The following is a 17,968-nucleotide window of genomic DNA, read 5'->3' on the forward strand; positions in this document are numbered from 1 at the left end:
CACATAAATACCCAAGGTCTCCACTGACCTTTTGTGTATCAGCTATCCAAAAATGATGTTTCCCCCCCAACAACTCATTCCTAGGCCTGAAAAAGCTGAGATCTGTTCTGTGAATAATAAAGATGAAGTGTATGGGGAAAATAATTTTTTTTTTTCAGAAATTAGAATTCTAGAATAACTGAAGGATTTTCTATTGAAAAATGTCACACCTGGAAGTGAATTTGGATTTTGTATTAGTATTTTACAGTTACATATTCAGTGTTAGTATTTTGGCTAATGAAATATGAAATTTTCAGAAGAGAATGCAGAAATAGAGTGCATTTAAGACACGGTTCTTAAATATCTTGGGAACACAGAACTAATTTTATGTTAGCTAGATAACAAGGTGTCCACTGAGAAGCAACTTCCTTGAAGAAGATAAGTAAAGAGAAAATTTTTTTCCATAAAATATCAATATCAAGGACCCTTCCAGAGGGCAGTAAAAACCGTAGAAGCCACCAGGACCACATGACATTTACACAAGAGTCTTCAAGGAACTCAGGTATTAAATATGTGAACTATTACTGGTGACATGTAGACTATAGCTTACATAAATTTGGAAGAATAAAAGATACAAAATATCCTTGATTTTAAGGATGTGCTAGAGAACTCCAAACAGGAAGCACTGGCAAATTGTTAAAAACTGCAGTGAAACCTACTGATAAAGTAGAGAAGAGTCGATGCAGCTTTTGTAAGAAATCCATGCCTTAAAGACCTGCTTGAAGTTTTTGAAGGCATGAGCAAGTATTTGTGTAAGCTTGAACCACATGACACAATGTACTTGAATTTCTAGGGGTTCTACCCAGGGTCCCTTACCATCAGCTTCTAAAGAAAGCAAGCTGTTATGGAATAAAAGGGAAGACACAGGGATATACAAAGATAGAAAATAAAGACTGTGAAAGGAAGGTTTCCAGGGTGTGCCATGAGACTCTACACTGGCATCTATGCCCTTCAGCATAGTCAAAAAATATGTTGAAAAGAAGGAAAAAAATGAGGCAACAGAGTTTGCTGAGATAGAAAGTTATTTATGATAGTCAAATTAACACTGTCTAAAAAGCATTGCAGAGGAACCCACATGCTAGTGACCAATCACATGACAGAGAGATTCAATGCCAACAAAAAAAAAAAGGAAGGCATACACAAAAAATATTCTTAACTACACAGTTTTGGACTCTATTATCTACTAGCACTTGCAAAGAGAGCTTGGGATCTCTGGAAACATCAGTTCACTGTTCTGTAGAAGGAAAAAAGCAAAAACACTATTAGGAAGTATTAAGGAAAAACAGTAAATCAAAGTAACCTCATTAATTTTTTGTTAGTTCATACCCTGAATACTCCTGTGGCCTCTAGTCATATTATTTTGGAAACAGACCTTACCCCAAAACACTCCAAACAGTGGGAAGAAAAAATGAAAAAAGAAAAAGAATTATAAAAAGGTATGGAATAACACAATGAAAGATAAACAAGATTTTTTGCCTGCAAAAGAAGCTACTGAGGAACGATGTAATGAGGATCTGTAAAATAATAAATGTCTTGGGCAAGGTAACTAGAGAACCATGATTCATTATTACTTCTGGCAAAAGAACTAGGAATATAAGAAACAATAATCATGTGGAAAGTCTGAAACAAATGGAACTTTTTTTTTAATACAATGCACAACTAAATCCTGGAAGTTAATGAAAGATGTATTTATTAAACCCAAGATCTATAACACATGATTCTTTGGATGTGACACCTAAATCATCAACGAGTTAAACCAGTGAATGGTAGAAGATCATAGATTAAGTCAAGGGGAGTACGACTACATATTTTTCTTTTCCTTGATACAAGCTCCATTTTTTTTTGGCTGCCTGAGAGAGTTTAGAAAGATCTTTGACTTGACCCAGACATTATGGATCATCAACCATGACCAACACCTTATACTGGTAACCACACCACCCTCATCCCACCTTAGAAGGTAGATGCCTTCTTGCCTTGAACTGGGTGCTGGAGACCATGTTGTACTGCTTAAAATGCTGCTGTTATCCATACAAGCTAGCCTGGAGCTTGTCAAAGTACATCATAAGGGGTTTGCAGCTATGTCTTTGACAGCAATATAGGAACGCTATGGGCAAAAAGTGGGTATGTGTTAGGGGATTTCATCTCCTTTGCAGAATATTATGAAATCTTTTGTCCCCTTCCCATGTGCTGTTCCCCCACACCAGTAGTTTGCAATAAGAAATATCTACTAATTAGAGCACTGTGCATCTCACATCAGAATACAGTAAAACGCGCATTTAATGAAACAAAATACTGATAAGGGGTGATGGGGGTGATGGGTTCTGCTCACGAGAAGAGCAGAGTCTATGAACAGCACACCAAAACCAACATTGGGAATGGTGAATACATTTTTAAGAAAATAGTTCAACTCTGCATTAAAACAACAGTAAATGACATTCACTGGAAAAATGGCATTGTTTCTCCTCCTTTCCCCAAAAATCTTAAAAGAACAGTCAGCCAAATTATATATGCATCTAAATTATATTAAGGTTGAAGCTTATCAAATGCTTTTTCATACATATTGGTAATTATTAATTCACTTGTTTAATTACCGACACAGTTTTCTTCAGATGTATGAATAATTGCTAAAGTTTTCACAAAAATTTCCATGGTACCGTCTGTCTCCTTTTTGCTGTGTATCTGGGTGACTGCTACATCCAAAGAGCTTCCACAAAGACAGCAAAAATATTTCAAGGATGAATATTTATACCTTTACCTATTTATAGAAGGTAGGGACTCATAGAAATTCTCATTATACTTTTTTCTTCCACAAATACTTTCACACACATTGTTATATACTAGGAAAATAAAAGACCTAACTGCCTAATTTGTCATCTGAATACTAAAGTCCATTTTGAAATATAAAACAAAAGAGTTGCAAACACATTCAAATGAGTAAGCAAGGAAAGCAATGCAGGTTTGCAGTGAGTTAAGGGGTCATGGTCCCCTATATTAGAACTACTCAAACGCACAGCTTTGCAGTACCTCACCTGGCCTGCCAGGCTGTGAATGTTGGCCATGGAGGATGGAGAAGAAGAAAGGAGTCCTGGAACGAGCAACAGATGAAAAACAGAAGTTAAATGCCTAGTTGCAAGGCTTCATTCTCAGCAAAGTGGCTGGGAGGTCAGCCAAAAGAAATGAAGGGAAAGAAACAAGCAGCAAGCTGGAGGAGGTTTGTATTTGGTAAAGAGGAAATGTGTCAATACAAGGGTTTGGAGGTGACTGTGCAAAAGCAGAAGTGTAAGTGAAATAGCTTATTTTGATGTGACAGCATTTTCAGTAGATTTAAGGCAATAAGGTAAGTGTTGCTAGAAGGTTTCTAATAAGCAATTTAAGAAGTCCCAAGTGCCTGAACAAAAGTTGTGTAATGAAGGGCATCAAGGGGGTTCAAAGATGTCAAACAGGAAGAAAAACAAGCAGCACTGTATATAGGAAGAAGTCATGAGAAGGAGAAGTAGAGGGAGCATTTGAACACAGCAGTTTTAGGTTTTAGCTTCCCAGGTTACAGAGTTTGTCACCCATAGCAGGGAATGCAGACCAGAGCAGAATAGAATTCCAGAGTCACCAAGAGAAAATTAAGACAGAGATAAAAAAGAGTCAGTAGAGTTAGAAAAAAAAGAGGGATTAGATATAGTAAATTTCTATTTTGAAGCTTTTGGGATTTTTATTAAGAAAAAAAAAAATGTTACAGAGGTAGCCAGAAATTAGCTTTACCAAGGCTTGATATTATTACTAAAAGTTTTCAGAACTAGGAAGCTGAGGAAAGTTAAGGATATGAAAGTTGGGGTAGCAGCTGAAAACATCTATATGGTGAGGTAAAAAGGCATAATAAAACTATCAGGAGTTTCTAGAGGACAGAGACATATATAATTCCATGCTAGAGGAGAGAAATAGCCAGAATACTAAATAATGCAGCACATAATGTGATTAATGGGGCAAATATTTTTAACAGGTTTGACTTAGTAATTGAAACCTTGCAAAAGACTGCACCCAAGAAACCAAGAAACAAGATCATTTGAAGTCATGTTTCATGTTTTAATTTCATGCAAGAACCAGAAATGATGCAGTTGTGCAACATTCAATAAACTTTGTTTTTTATTATTATTAACTAAGAGAAAAAAATTAATAGGTTTTTCTGTCTGAAGTTTGTGAAGCAGCTGTTTACAGCGCATTCTGAGGTTGAGAGAGGTTTCCTGGGATAAATCAAAGCCGGTCACATGGTATGTGGTATTTCCACTGTGTCCTTGATTATCTAAGAGCACAGCAAGTAATCAAGAATATCTTTCCAGCTCAGCAGAAGCTATTTCCACTTACTTTCTCAGAAAAAGAGGCTCCACTTCAGTTGAAGTCTCTGCTGTAGCTGGAAATATTGAAGGCTTTCTATTTTCCCCCAGGGGCTATGTGTCTTGTGTCCATCAGTAACCTAGCACATTATTAGCTACAGAAGTTTTTATGTGTTATGGGAACCTGGTTTTTTTCTTCCCCTTCACTTGCAAAACACAAGATTTTATATTACTGTTCACAGATTGAATATACATTACTTTTTACTGCTAAAATCCCTTTGTAAACATACGCTACCATCAACTGGCTGTGGATGCGGCTATCGGTGATGGAGGTGGAAGCTCTGCAGGGAGTTGTGAGGCATTCGAGAAAAGCAGCTCTTTGCTGCTGGAGCGGTGCTGTGCTTCTGGTGCTTTCCCTGCCCAGGCAGTGCTTCCCTGGCTCAGACAGGGTGAGGCACCTCCTTGCCACCACCGCACACCAGCTTGACAAAGGGGCTTCCCAGCCACACTGCAGGAGAGAGAAGAAACGTAGCTCCCGCTCACAGGCAGCTTCTTTCCTTAGTCCTGAACTTCTCCTGCAGGATCAGACTAGCATCATTTGAAGTCCTTCTCCTTCCTCCTCAGTCTTCGCTGTTCCATTATACCCAGAATACCTGTGCGTTTATGTCTTCCAGTGTCTCCTCTGTTAGAACTGGAAAAGGCATCCAATGTCAGACTGCAAACATCCGGAATTAACTGGCTAAACATTATTACGTATCCATCATTCAGCCTGGAAATACCTAACCACTAGAAACACAGAGTAGTTGCAAAACATTCCCAGAAACCTGCTCCTTCACCTTAATTTTCCAAGGCTCAGGAGTGCTAACTCTCCAGCCACACTGAATTTCCTCTCTTAATTTTTCCCATGTATTGAGAAAGGCATGTATTAGAAATATCAGTTTATACACACCATCATAAATGCAGTTATTTGAAGTTTTGTGTAGATCAATTTATCATTTCAGGAAGAAGCATTACATGGGATAGTACCTCCCAATATTTACTAAACAACGAAAAAAGGAAACAAATTAAATTTTCCCATGAAAGCTACTTAATATAAAGAGTGCCATCTGCTGGCACGATTGAAATGCGGCATTGTTCATAGGCATAGAGTTTCAATAAAGTTTTGTTATGGCCTGTTAAGGGCACATTTCAACTCTGAGCTGTTTCACACTTTCAGTTTTATTTATTCATGGCATTGCCTTTACAGAATAAAAGGGCAGTCAAGCACAGTGGTGTAGACAGCTCTTGTGTGAACATGGGGGGAAAAAGCAGCATCTATTAATTCACATTTTTATATTCAGTGTCTCTTTGTTGTTTTGGGATTTTGGTGTCTATTTTGCTTTTTTAACAATAATTTTAACAACAATAATTGTTGAAACAATCATTTTGGAGAACCTATAAATTAAAAATATAGGAGATTTTCTAAAATACTGTCGGTGAGACTTTTAAAAGGTTCTACTTTCCACTTCACTTTGTGCCAACTTGTATAACTGTTAAGCAGTTTCAAAAATCTAACTTGCAGGTCTCAGGTTTAGAAGCATATTACTGAAAAAATACTGTTATATACCTGCTTGGTCCCATGAATTTTCTACAAAAGCATGTGAATCAAGCCTTCCGGACTCCTAAAATGTTACTTAAATACCTTTTAAAAATACCTCCTCCTCCATAACCAGGATAAAAAGAAAGTTGCTTGCAGTTGGCAGTGAAGTGTTGCCAGCATCCTAGGTCCTGGGCTGCACCAAAAATGAGCTGAACAGTGAGAAGAACTAGAGGGGATGAGGATGGAGGAAAGCATGAGACAGTGTGCTACTTTGCTAAACAGTCTTCTGTCCAAAACCAAAGTTAAAGTAACAATGTCTTTTTCTAGCTCAACAACTACTTCTGAAGAAGTCTACTTTGCATTTGGGTGATACCATTATAAGTAACATTTGTGCTTCAGGCTATATTGGAGAAGTAAAAAAAAATCTTAGAAAGACCTCATTCACAGCAGGGACAATAGAGATTTTAATTATTCTAAGACACTGGAGTTCAATTTCTGATTTCCAGCATGTTCACAGCAAAAGGCACTTTATTGTCTTCCCCAAAGAAATTACCATTCAGATTGCAGCTCACTCACACTCCTTCCTCTTACTTCTTTAAAGGCCATTATGTGACAAAATGTACCAGACCAGTTCCTGAATAGTTAAGCTCCTTCCATATTTCTTTTCTAGTGATAACAGCTATTCCATTTTGCTTTTCTTATAATGTTGTTTCACATCTGACTCTTTGTTTGACTTCCTCCGCTTTGTTGTGTAGTTCCTATGAATTATTGAGGCAGTTTCCAGTTGAATCTCATTATCCAAATTAAGCACTCCTATTTTTAACTACCCACTTCGCTATTATCCTCATAGTATTTACTTCCTTTACTGTCCATTCTCTTATCAGTCAGGTTAGCAAAAATCTAGGAAGATTGCTTTGCCAGGTATTTAAACAGACAAACATCTCAAACTCTGTATTGGTGCCTTCACCAATCCTGATGATACTAATTATCTTCCCAAAAAATTTGTCCTCTAGGTCTGGGAAATAGAAAAATTCCAACAAATATCACAGAATCACAGAATCAGCACAACCCTCTTTGAGCCGTTCGAGCAGCATTCTTATTCTTACAGTCAAATAGCAGAATGACAGCAAAAGGACTCTTCCCCAGCCTCTTCAGAATGACTTTCACACTCACGCGAACCCCTCATAGCATTATGCTTGGACAGACTTCACACCAGACTGTTTTCTACATCCACTCTGATGGCCAGTCTCTTAATATTTCTTATCAAAAAAAGTCATCTTTCAGAGCAACCTGAGGTTCCTGCGAAACTCTGGCCTTCTTGCTTCCTTTTTGTTTTCCACCTATCTGTTCTCTTCTTCAGCCGCTAGCCCTTGCTGTTACCATTTAGTCAGTCTCTTCTTTCTTGCTGCTCAATATTCTGTCTCTAGCTGTTGCACCTCATTACTACTTCCATGGAACAAACTCTTTCCACAGAACAAACTCCTTCCACAGATTTCCTTCACATACTGGTATTTTCCTCTGCCTTGTCATCATTTTCATATACTTCTAGAGGTCTCCTTTTCATCTGGGGATATGCCAATCAACCCATCTGCAACTCCAGTTACATGCATGCTCCTTCCTTTCATCTCGTCTGTCATCCTCAGACGCATTTCTGTATTCTACCCTCATTTCTAGCTGCATTTCAGGCTCTCACACCTTTTTTTTTATCCCCGAACATTATGAGATGACCCTTCATGCATATGTAAATTCTGTCAGAAACTCACTGAAGGATAACATACACCTTACAGCTTCTGCATCCAGTCATCTTCATAGTTTCTGCCATATTTTGGTCTTCTTCACTGGTGCCCAAGTTGCTACATTTTTTCATCCTTACCTTAAGTTTAAAATCAAACAAACCATCTGCATACCAGGGTCCTCTCCAAAGTCCTTCTTTTACTAGACTCTTACCAGCCTCTAGTTGCTTTGATTCTGACACCTTTTTACCTACATTAGCCTACCACTTCATTTAGGGTTAACTATGATCAAAGGCCACGATCAAAGACTTCCTCTTTGTGCTGTTTAAACTAAGCCATATGGCTTTGCAACACAGCTTATCTAGTCTTGTTTGAACTGGTTGTGCACTTCCATGCACAGCAATCACTTCCAATCATAGTAAGAAATCCATGTGGATTTTCTGATGCACTTATGCCAATGCTCACGTTACAGTTAACCCAGGCAGAGAAGCTGCTTGGTGCTTTGGAAGTCTGAACCAGTATTTCACAACTCCCCTCTCATTCAATGGTAAATGTCTGGCAGGAGGTGGCATGCTTTGCTTTTGGGGTGTTGGTTCGATGGGGTTTTTGTCTTTTTCAAAAGAAAAATATCAAAGCAGAGTTCACGCAAGAGCAAAAGCACTGGGTGATATTGCTGATAACTTGAGAAAAAAATGCTGACAGTCTAAAACCTTCCTAATGCAGCTGCTGGTACTGATAAACACAGGGCAGGACTTAAAACAATATAATGGCCCTCTCAGCCCAGCCAGAGTGAGCTACCAACTGTAGACCTCCTCTGACATGGCCGATAATTTTCACTAAATATAGTTCATTAGTGTCTGGACATTACCGATTTCTCCTTCACCTCTTTTTATTCTCAAAATAAGAAATCTGAGAAAGAAATCTAAATTTGAACTTAACTCTCCAGAGGTAGAAGGTGAAAAAAGTATCTTTTGTTTTACTTTAAAAGGCCTACAAGCTCTTCAGTTGCAATATGAAACTCTTTTCAGGAAAAAACAACCTGTATTCGTGATGTTACCCAACACTGCAGTATATTATAATAATTTATAGGAAGGCCATATCTACAAAAAATCACAAGTGAGAAAAAGAACTGGAAAAAAATCCTTTGATGAGCTTTGTGTGTTTTTTACATCTGAAACTAAGACTCTTAAATCACTGGATCAGAAATCATTGCCAAGCTGGCTGCAGACCCCATGGTCTTTTCTTAGTTTCGGTTATATAATATTATAATTTTTTATCTGAAGACCAAAGTGCTATATATTATACTTCACTTCTCCTGGAGTTTCATTTTACAATGATGTACATATTATCTGGATAATCTTTATCATTTCTAGCATGAAAATGTAATATTCAGAAAATACTAATGTTCCAATGCAGCTTCCAGAACTCTAATAGCATGAACATTATTATATTGTACTGTTACAGCCAAAACTTGGACTAAAGAATCAAAATAAAACGTTTATAAATGCCATATATTAGACTGCCTGATTTGTTATAAGGTAATAAACAGAAAAGCTTGCATCTAGTCATTCGTGGTTGTTAAATAAGATTCTTTGTGACTTGCAAAAAAACTAGAACACAATGAAGAATTATCAGTGCATTCTCCACGGAAGTCATCTACATGTGTTTATTTAATAAACAGAAGATGGCTTTATTATACACATTTGATTTCCATATGCAATCGTCTCCTTATCTGTCACTTGTATCTAAGCAGGGTGCTTTATACAAATCTGAAAATGAAAAATTCAGAGCAGGGCACAGGAAACTCATTTAATGTCGAGTGCAGTCAAAATCAAGATTTCTTTATTTGTAGTAACAACGCTGTTAAATCAGAAAATTACTCTCCTTTTCTGCATGTCCTTCTTCCTTTACAATTCAGTTGTTTGATCATAAATTGTCGAGTGCAATGACTTGTCTCCTCCACTTTCCACACTGGTCGAGACAGATTAAAAACTCCGGCATACCACCAACCAGTCTCAGCATACCATTAGCATATATATGAGATTTGAGACATTTTCTAATATTCTCCAGCAGAACTCATCTGTCAGCCAGGTGATGAATTATAAAAACTCTTAGCTTGTTTAGAAAAGAGGGGGAGAGTGAGAGAGAGAGAAAGAGAGAGACAGAAGAGGAAAACACGATCTCACCTTTCTTTTTCATTTTACCCAGCCACCCTTGCAGTTAGTCATATAAATAAACACTAACCTCAATAAAAGAGACATAATGTGAAAGATTTTAATATATGAGCAGCAGAGCACAATTAAAAGCTAATGGAAGAGGACAAATTATGGAGTGGTTACTGATTTACATAAATAATTTTTAACACATTTTTTCCCACCTGATATTAACAAAGATTCATAAAGTGCATTACGGCATCCACACAACTATCATGAGCTGGTAAACCAGCATGACTGTTTAGAAAATACTGGAATAATAAAAATGCCAAATTCATGCAATTCACAGAGGGTTGGGTTTTTTGTAATCATTCATAAGTTCCACAAGTTCTCATGCACATTCTGAAAATTTCATAGACTCAACTAAAAAAATAGTATTCCTTATTTGCATTTCATTAACCTGTTTGGTTACTTTCCTGATTAGAACGTGAAAAGTGAACAATGATATCTTGTGACTTAAATGAACAAACCTATGTGCACTATGAGTAGGAAATAGCAAACACATAATGTCACAAATAATTACTATACTTTCAAATATGTCAGTATGTAATAACAGCTTGTGAGTGTATTTGAAAACTATCAAATGGCTACATGAATGCTTAACATTAAAGAAGGGTTAATATTTATCATAATAATGTACACAATCATCAACTCCCAATACCATTTGCAGTATCTGATACTAACTAAAAAAAATATTTATATTTCCCATGGACTCTTGGAATTAGAACTGAAAAAACATTAAAAAAATATATAAATATATTTATCCATAGAAAAAAACTCTCAGGAACAAAGCTTTCCACAAGCTCTAGGAAAAATTGGCAAATACTTACACTTAAAAAAAGGAGATTTTTTAAAATGCAATTTTATTTCATGCCAACATTTTTAATGTGTTAATTTCTGAGTGTGCCAAAAAGGTTTGTTTCTATACTTTCAGTGAGAAAAAAAATCTTATTCAGCTTTTGTTTTCAAAATGGTATTTTTGTTTAAAAAATAACCTACTCAGGAAAAAAAAAAATAAAAAATTAGAAGAAACCAAAGCAACTGATAACGAAATAAAGCACTTATTTTTCATGTGAGTTGTATTTAAAGAAATCATAAAATGATCGTAGTATCTAACAGTAACAAGTATAACAAAGGTCACTTAAAGGTCTATTTAATTAGAAGTTTTTTTAATATATGTACAAGTGAAAAAAATGTATATACTAACTTGCTTTTTACCCATAAGCACATTTGAGTTTTTAGGGCACTACACATCAAGCTGGTATGAACTATGGAATAAAGAAATAATTTTTTTTTTATGTTGGAATGTGTATAGGAAAAGTGACAGATTTATTTTGGTAGACAACTTGATAGAAGGTTGGGATACAATAATATCAACAATAGTATGGTATTTGTGTTAATATACCAGAGATGTGTATCAGAGGGTAAAGGTTTAGCCAGTAGAGTGAAGACATCTGTACGTACATGAACTAAGAAATTAATGTATATAAATTAGCTGAAAGATAAACCATCATGTTTAAGGAATAGTTATTTGGAACTGATATTAAACACTAATAATTCTTTTTCTGCTAAACTAAGCTTGTGAGAACATAAGCCAGCAGCTAGTGAGCTATTTTTCCCATTGGAGCACTTGTTCCAATTTTTAGTGATAACCAGAGTTAATTCATACCTGTTTTGATTTCCATTGTGCAGATGTACACAATACCATTATTAACATTTGTGTTTAGAAAGGTGAATCAATTTAAGAAACAGATGTCTAACTAGTCCTTTCTCTACCTGATAGTCACCATCTGGTTGCAATATATCAGCTTTTTTCAGGTGTTTCACTTTGGAAATTATAAAATAATTTTAAAAAATTTAGATTCAGACCAATATTTCCCCAGCCAAATACTTCCATTTACCAACAAAGAAAACAGGATGCTACTAGACATATTAATATTCATTAATTAATAGTTAATTAATACTTTACAACATAAAGGAATATATATACAAACTATGCCCAAATGACAGCACAATAAGAGCTGTGGTGCACGACATTACTGTATTGCCAGGTTTCACTGAAGTCATAGAAAAGTAATTGTGACATGGATATCCAGCTGTTTCCTTGTCAGTTTACACTGAACATATTCGGTGAAAATAATAGCACAAGAAACATTACACTGAGGTACTTCCTCCTGATTTTTATTTAGTTTTGGAGTTAAAACGAAGGCCCTTTAAGATTCTGAAAAAAATCTCCTAAAACACTAAAGATGAGTGTTCTAGGACTAAAAAAGATAGCATTGGAAATCAAAACAGATGTTCTTGCAAGACTGCAAAGCCAGTGTTGTAGATTTAAGTGATCCGGATAAGTTGCAAGCTGAAACTTTCAGAGATTTGCCAGCAAAACTTAGCAGTAAAAATCTGGTTAATATTAAAAGCAGAGATGCTTTTTCAACATAATTCTAAATGGATTTGTTGTATCTCATTTTCTTAAGCAGCTTCAGTGAAGAAGTGGAATGTGAAGAAGCAGCATGCTTTCACTGTCTTCACTAAGAAAAAGGTGGGAAAAAAACCCAAACAAACCTGTAGGTCTAAATCAAGTTCTAGAATGCTCATATTTACACTTCAGTATAATTAGCAATAGAATATTGACTATGGTGAAACCAAATAAGAATATGGAATCTAAACTGACTTCTTAAATTAACTTTTTAAACTTGGGCCCATCTGCTGGTCAAAGCTGAAACAAAGATCTCACATTTACTTTTAAGGAAGTTTGAGTTCAGCTGTGAATCAGGAGTTACAGCTGAGAACTTTCTCCTCCTAAGACATCACATAACAGTCTGTACAAAACAGAAACTACATTTTGCTTTCAGTGTATATAATATACTAACTCAGTCAAGAAAGTGCTTAGTTCTTCACTGATCTGTTCTAGTATTCCCAGCTATACAAAGCAAGAAGTGGAGAATAAAGGAGAGGCAGTTTTATTCTGTGATAGAATATTATGCAAGATTATTGGCTGAAGAAGTCTTTTATCAATGCAAAATTCTGGGAGGAAAAAATATCACAGAAATGGTGTTATTGGCTCATTGATAAATGACATGCCTACTTAACTGGGATCACTGCCAAGGGATAGATCCAGTTTCATGCAGGGCTTCTGTTCCCTTTAACAGCACCAGCGGATAAAGTGGCAAGCAGTTTATTTTGTGGTGCTTGCAGATCTCTCCATATGTGGAACCGTAGGATAAATGTCCTTTAGTCATGCCATTATTGATCATTCTGGCATTAGTCTTACCAAGTCAAAGTCATCTTAATATAGATTTTATACATGTTACAATCAATTTTAAAATTTTAAGTACTTACCTGGATGCTGTTTAAAATAATTGAAATATTCTCAACATACTCAAAATTAGTATGTAATAGTCAAGATATTTGCTAAATATGGATAGGTACATTTCAAATGTGCCTATATCAATACGAAGACAATAAGAGACGCTTCCATTGATACTACAACACTTTTCCCCCACATTAACATTAACTCAGACACAGTGGTGTTTTATCTGAGCTTCCCACTAAAGCCCTGAACCCAAGACCTCATTCTAAAACTGGCCAGCTTCAACAACTCAGAGGAAACCTTACAAAAAGTGGTTCTCTGCCTAGGCATTTTTCTATTTAGGAAGATTATTGATCCAGCTCCTTTATAAACTATGCCATTTCCCATCTGGAAAAGCTTGGAGAAGGAAGAATGCATATTTAAGACCACTTGTCTTTATAAAGAAATTTATGATGTTAGTGGAAAACAGGAAGAGACTGTATTCACAGTCAAAATCTCTTTAAAGCTGCCTTTTCGTAGTAAATTATCAAAAAGTAACTAATTCACAGAATCTGCTGAATCAAATTCTCCTTTCATTGTGAGCTCTTTTGCTCTTTGTTATTATCTGTTTCATTTTAACTCCTTTTTTTGTTTCCTTTGGCCACTTAATAAACAGTCCTTTACACAACAAACAGATCCCCCAGCTTCCCCTCCCAGGTGAATACTGTAACCAGTAGGCTGTAAAATTTCTCTCTCTAAAACTACTCTACACATAGTGGTGCAGTTTTAATAGGAAGGGAGAAAAGCGATTCCAGCTCAGACCCTCAGCCAACAGCATTGTAGGAAATACTGATTTGAAGTCTTTCAGGCAGTCAGAGATGGCTCAGACTTCTCAGTAATGCCAGCAAAATTGAATTTTGCCTTCTGAACACTACCATGGGACCAGTCACTCTTGCCATGGGTAAGGAAAGTGCAAGGAGGTGGAGTGGCACCAGGACTGGGGAGCAGTGGGGACCTCACAGTTCCTCTCCAATCTGCATTAATGAAAGGCACAGCAGCACCGACTGGGTGTGGATCCCCTCCAGAAGCAGTGGCTGCCCCACATGTACTTTCCTTTCTGTAGTAGGAGCCACAGCAGCCAACCCAGTCATGTTGCTGCTCTAGACAACTGCTTGCTTTGTCTGCTTCTGGAGACAGCCCTGTCAGCAGCAAAGCTCTTTCAATCTGACCTTCTGCTGACTTGACCATGTTCAGAAACTGCTTTGCTAACTACGTACTTCTACAGACAAATTGCCAAGGAAGTTATTAGCTGCTCCTGTGTTTTCAGAAGAGTCCCATCCCAGCAGTCACTACCCAGTACAGTCTCCAAACATGTCCTGGGCTCAGATTTTTAAAGGATTTAGATTTTGATGGAACATCTACTTTGTTGCTTCCAGATGGTCTAAACTGTTCTGATTGATCGAGCCTGGGACAATCCTGGATGAGTAAAAGAAGCCCAGATGCCTGGGAGCCAACACGCAGCAGATGAACCACAGTTTACAATGTCAGGTTTGGATCCACAGGCTTAAATTCTTTCTAAGTCTCTCTTTAGGTGCGTAAGTCCATTCATGTATGGACAGCACAGTTTCACCTTAACCTTATCAATTGCAGTGTTCACATTAAACAGCAGACCAATAGGTACTTTTATGTACAGGTCTAATATGTACACTTTATATAACAGGAACAGCATGTCACAAGATGCTCACAGAATAAAGTACATTCATGTACAAGCTTTCTCTGATAAATCTTTCTGACCGTACAGCCTGCTCACCAAACGTGCATGTGCAACAAACCATGACTTACGTTAAGATAATGGTGAAATGAAGGGCCAACAATTGGAACGATATAACCTCCAAAACTATAACATGCAGATTCAACATGCAGCATAAAAGCTACTGAAAAAACCCTAAACAAATCCTGCTCTTGCCTGCTCCCTGCTTACATAAGACTAACACTTTGCAAAACTATTTCCAAAAGTCAGATTTTGAAAAAACACTGATGCATTTTGTATCACTATAAGGTGAGTAGATTTGGTGCTCAGATTGTTTTTAGTAACAGCCAGGGGTTTGCTATTTTGGCACAGTTTTCTGTTATGATAAAAGAAAAAAAAAAAAAAAAAGATACAAAGCTAACAGTTAATTATCCAAATCTCTGTATATTTTGTTCCATCAGATCCATTATATCAGAATTATGAAAATGCTTCAGACCTATTAAGATCTAGACTACAAAATAAAGTTTTCTTAGATAAAAAAACAGTTTCTTACAATATGTTTAATCTTTTAAACTTATATGAACTACTTCAAGTATTTCCAAAATATACTGATAACTAGGCATGGAAAAGTAATCCTTATTAAAAAAATGCTGTCATTTCTGGCTAGACCTTGAAACAATCTCCAGCTAGGACAGGACTCCATAACCTTCAGATTTCAGGAAAGATTATCCCTGTAATTCAAATTGAACAGAGCTTGGGGAGTCAAGAAATTGCAGGAGAACAAAAACATCAGGCTAAAAGCAGCAAATCAAGACCTGACCCCAGGGAGGAAGAGATAAACCAAGTGGGGCTGTAAAACAGGGATAAAATTCAGAGTTGGGCAGAGATGTGAGCATTGGAAAGCACAGTAGCACAGCAGGAGAACGAAAAGGAGCATCCAGCAGAGAAGGTAACCTCTATATTCCTTGGTTCTACTAGACTGTCTGGAGAATCAGGACCAACAAATATTGCCTCATTTCTTGTTTTAAACTCATATGCCTAATGTATACGTTTTTTGGAAATTCTAGAACAATTTTTCCATTACAAACTGAACATTCATGGATGCCCACTAAATACATGTTTCCAAAAAGCCTACATTGCTCAACCCTAATGGTATATGAGACATTCTACTTTCATCCAGGGGAGACTATATCCTCAGCAATCACAAAAACATTTTACAGTAGGATGTTTCTGGATTTCAGTTGTTAGATTCTGTTATCTGCTACCCTTCTGGCTTATTTTCCTATGAAGAAAGATGACTTTAAAGGGTCTCAACTACATATGTTTAAGTGAGGACTTTGGTCAAGATAGCTATTGAATTCTCACAGTGAGCATTTTCATGCCTTCATAATATCATAAAAGCAAAGTGTGGTTGAATATGGCAGATACTCTAGGAAAAGGTCTAGTTGTGAAATTTGACATATGTGCATTTTTTCGGTTAAAACTGCGCTTTAAGACACAGATCATATGAGTCCCACCTGAACTGAGATGAAGACTCAATGAATCTCTGAAAAATGTCTGCTCTCCAGCACTATGGCAAGGGTACCTACAATCAACTCATATCTCCATTTTGGATGACAGTTTCCCAAGCACTGAAACAGTCACACAAATGTATTACCCTTCTCTAAGCTAACACACATCTTAATCTGTGATGGGACTGAGAAATGGTTCAAGAAGCATGTAACTGTCTCTGTTTCATCATGCTGTGGTGGATCAACCCTGCCTGGATGCCAGGTGCCCACCAAAGCCACTCTATCACTCCCCATCCTCAGCTGGGCAGGGGAGAGAAAATATAATGAAAGGCTCGTGGGTCAAGATAAGGACATGGAGATCACTCACCAATTACTGTCACAGGCAAAACAGACTCGACTTGGGGAAATCAATTTAATTTATTACCAAACAAATCGGAGTAGGATAATGAGAAATAAACCAAATCTTAAAAAAAGACCTTCCCCCCACCCCTCCCTTCCTTCTGAGTTTAACTTTACTCCTGATTTTCTCTACCTCCTCCCCTGAAGCAGTGCAGGGAGACAGGGAATGGGGGTTGTAGTCAGTTCATTACACATTGTCTCTGCCACTCCTTCCTCTGCAGGGGTAGGACTCCTCACACTCTTCCCCTGCTCCAGCGTGGAGTCCCTCCCACACAAGACAGCTCATGAATGGCTCCAGCATGGGTCCCCCCTAGGGTCACAAGTCTTGCCAGTAAACCTGCTCCAGTGTGGGCTCCTCTCTCCATGGGTCCACAGGCCCTGCCTGTTTCCCATGGAGTCACAGCCTTCTTCGGTCATCCAACTGCTCAAAAACCCAATACAGCAAATATCTCTGAAGACTACCAAATACCTCAGATCTCTTCAGGTCTATTTGCTACTGATAAATGCAAAAGAAGAACTTATTGCATTAGTAAAGAAAATGTTGATAAAATTAATTTAAGGAGTTACATGTCCTTGGACAACATCTGCAGCTAGCCAGTCTGCTTCTTCATAATGTACCCTAAAATGGTAAGCATAGTGGGAAGAGTGCTTCAGTGATCACTGTAGTAGTCAGTGTTGGCCCTGGGCAAGATTCTGTTCATTACCCAATATCACAATTTAGCTATAGAATTTATTATTAAATAAAGTTACTAAGACCTTTCTGGACCTAATAGCAGTGAACCTGAATTATATATGTAAATTAATCATTAAAATCAATTCAACAGATTCTCTCCAAAGGTATATTAGTGTTCTACCCTTTATATTGGCTGTCTAGTATACTATATATACGTGAACGTAGAAATCAGTGAAACTACACCTCATTGGTATCAGGTCTGCTAGTTTTACTTCTGGTAAAATTTAAGAGAATTGTGTAGGATGGCCAGATTGATGATATTTACAAAGTTCTGTCCTATGCTGTCACAGACAATCTTATAGGATCAAGGATATGGCCTGAGGAAAGAATATGTTTCTTTGCACTGTGCATCTATCAAATCGATATGTATCAATTTATCTTTTTTCTATCATAACAAATT

General features: G+C 37.0%; 1 long non-coding RNA gene across 4 annotated transcripts in view; it reads right to left on the reverse strand.

Moving 5' to 3' along the window:
- Positions 1-2,024: 2,024 nt before the first annotated feature.
- LOC141923333 (uncharacterized) overlaps positions 2,025-17,968 on the reverse strand; it is a 177,627-nt gene continuing 161,683 nt past the window's right edge. For all 4 annotated transcript variants that reach the window (XR_012623262.1, XR_012623263.1, XR_012623265.1 and 1 more), the window contains 4 exons: positions 6,043-6,166; positions 4,905-5,052; positions 3,069-3,124; positions 2,025-2,143 (listed from right to left, as the gene is read on the reverse strand). This is a non-coding gene — a long non-coding RNA (uncharacterized LOC141923333). The remainder of the gene's footprint in view (positions 2,144-3,068; positions 3,125-4,904; positions 5,053-6,042; positions 6,167-17,968) is intronic.

This window comes from Strix aluco, chromosome 1 (assembly GCF_031877795.1).
Source record: "Strix aluco isolate bStrAlu1 chromosome 1, bStrAlu1.hap1, whole genome shotgun sequence".
In the NCBI taxonomy this organism is placed as follows: domain Eukaryota; kingdom Metazoa; phylum Chordata; class Aves; order Strigiformes; family Strigidae; genus Strix; species Strix aluco.